A 2,890-nucleotide genomic window follows, 5' to 3' on the forward strand; every position below is an offset into this window, starting at 1 on the left:
CAACAACAACACCGACTCTACGAAATCAGAATCGAATCTTTCTGTAGGTTTTCCCAATTTATTTGTGAATAATAATTCAAGGGCGTGAAAGCGAGTACTTCTAGCTGCTTCGCCTGCTTCTTATTATGGCAGCAATGTTTTCGTGGTGAAAATGAACAAAAAGCGAGATTGAGCATGCTATTTTCAAATTTATTGATAGATAGCCTAATCTTCTCTGATAGATCGAAAGAGATAGAGTGGGAATCTCTCAAGAATAAGGGGAAATCTCTTATTTCTATCTATTGATAAGACAACTATCTATTCTTGATCCATCAATCTTTGAAACATTTGATCAAGAGAGATTTCAGAACTAAAACATTAGCAGGAATGGTGCAAAATATTGACTACTAATTAAACAGCAACTATAACATTATACAAAGCATGTTGATCTTTAATAGCACAACATTTATGGTATATATCAAGAACTTGGCTTAAAGACATTATCTATCTAAAACTAGAGATAATTATATGCAGCATATCTAACAGAAATGCTAACCTACTCACTAAGTAAATCGTCTCAAATACGAGACCAATCATCTTTGCTATGCTAGAATATAACAAGATTCACACCAACAGCAACAACTAAATAGCATGACGGTGTCTAGGAAGCAACACCAACAGCTAAACGACCCACTCTTGTACTATGGCTCAAGTCCAGACTTCTAATATCCTTTCTCATTGCATTGTTTCCTGTTCTTCGCGCAACAACCTTTGTTTTGTATTTAGCTTTAAAGTCCTTGCTCCTCTTGATACAATCTGATGTTCTTAGTCTTGGAGAATTTGCGACCAGCCTTTTCTCTTGCGCTTTCTTTTGAGTTACCGTTCAATTTGATTGGGTTTGCTTGGATGTTTTGCTTGTTGGAGCTGAAGACGGCACGCTGCTGTCTAATAACTCTGCTAAAGAATAAACGGTTACTTCTGAAACTTGTGGTGAATCGGCCATATTTAGACGTTCATTAGTGAAACATCTGTTATAAACTTCTGCCCTTGAATAACGAATAGTGTTCTCTATTGTACTAGTAGCTCTAGCCCCTACAGTCGAAGGCCTGCTTTGTTATTTACTGGATTTAGTTTTACTTGCTAACTCCTGAAAAAGTAATCAAAGAGCAAGTTATATTACTTGGTCGTCAGAGCGAGAGTAAAAAATAATCACTTCAGAGGAGGATAAGGATGAAGACTAAGAGAGTCTTTAAGTAAATGGCTCGACAGATAATTAGTAACACGTTTTTTTCCTGTTGCAGTAGGATCACAAGATTTATGTAATTGGATAGATAAATATGGAAGATTACCAATACTAACTGCTATGACATCAATGAAAAAAGATTGGAATCCACATCGTTGGCTTCTCATATTACTCGCGTCGACAAGAAAGGGTAATATCACTATGCATTCAGATTTCAGCTTCTAAAGGATATTGGGGAGTTAAAGTTCAATGAGCATCAAAGTTCCCAACCATGCCATTCCAGATAATCAAATAAACTTTGATCAAACCTGTTTCAGTGTAGACCTTTATCACCTAGACCAACGAGATGAAACTAAAAAGGGCCCCAAGAAAGTATACTGCATAACACCCATAACTAATATCATTGAATGGGGCCTTAAAGGATATCATAATAGGAGGACCAATGTACAAAATTGTCTATTTTGTCCTTTAGTGTCAATGTTTCCCTTGATCAAGGATAGCGAGATAGAACTTCTCTATTCTCTATTGTTTTTTATTGGTTTAAATTTTTAGAAAGGTGAAATCGCTTGTCCAAGAAAGGGGATTTGAGTTATAAAATGACAGGAGAGTGCTTATACCATAAACCAGTACATAAAACAGCTTGCAAGCGTATCTACAAACAAGCTTTACTTTCATGTAAGAATAGTAAGCTAAGTGCATGGATTAGATGTTACCTAGTTTCAACACAGGAAAATAGAAAATAACAGAAGAAACAGGAAGACACTTGTGAAATGTGAAATTTGATGATCCTCATTATTTGAGACCTGTTATAATACCTTGTTTTTTACTGAGCGGCAACTAGGTTCACTGTAGAAAGCAGGCATGGGAGTTTCTTTGAAATTGAGATTTCTCCGTAGCTGTTTGATCTCTGCTTCTTTCTTTTCCTGCACATATCACAAAGTAAATCAAACAAACAGTCATTATTTCTAGCTACTGATAAAATAATTGTCATCTAACTCTTGCCGATGATATTCTACACTCCCTCGTTTTCAATTTGTTTGTCTTACTTTCCTTGTTAGTCCGTTTCCAAAAGATTGCCTCTTTCATTTTTTGGAAACTTTTTAATTCTAAATTTCCTCATGACACAATTAAGACCACACGATAAATTCGATGACTTTAAAGAGCTAACATTCAATAATTAGCACTTAGCAACCTATGATTTTCCATATTAATTTAGACATGTTTCCGTTACTAATAAGAATCAGACCCTAGTTTATTACCTAGGTTCTTGCTTGGAGCTGATGCATTTCTTCCTCTTTGGCATGCACTTTCTCCTCTAGCTTCATAAAGAACTGAAATCGATATCAAAAACTTCTTTTTGGTTTTATATGACGTCTGAACTTTATCGAGTAGACACAAGAAATTGGTCTATGGCTAGCTTTCTCTGTATAGGAAGCACGAGACGAGACTAACTTTCTTGCTATTAGTTGTTGTTCAGTGCTATATCATTTAATAATAAACGAGATTAGGAAAATTAGGATGAATCAGTGCGACCAAAATATCCCATATTTTCAACATGGAAGACATGATTAAGCAGCATACCTTTTACGTTGGTTAAGTACATTAGCTTTTGAACCCGAAAAAACCTATATAAAGCAAGTTATCTGTTACCATAAAATTTGATAATCA

General features: G+C 35.3%; 1 long non-coding RNA gene across 1 annotated transcript; it reads right to left on the reverse strand.

Annotated features, from left to right (window-relative positions):
* Positions 1-423: 423 nt before the first annotated feature.
* On the reverse strand, positions 424-2,867 carry LOC124891912. The gene is made up of 4 exons (XR_007049946.1): positions 2,804-2,867; positions 2,482-2,553; positions 2,038-2,145; positions 424-1,126 (listed from the first exon to the last, which is right to left on the reverse strand). It is a non-coding gene; the product is annotated as an uncharacterized LOC124891912 (long non-coding RNA).
* Between the last annotated feature and the right edge of the window lie 23 nt (positions 2,868-2,890).

Source organism: Capsicum annuum, unplaced genomic scaffold (genome assembly GCF_002878395.1).
Source record: "Capsicum annuum cultivar UCD-10X-F1 unplaced genomic scaffold, UCD10Xv1.1 ctg42293, whole genome shotgun sequence".
Lineage (NCBI taxonomy): Eukaryota > Viridiplantae > Streptophyta > Magnoliopsida > Solanales > Solanaceae > Capsicum > Capsicum annuum.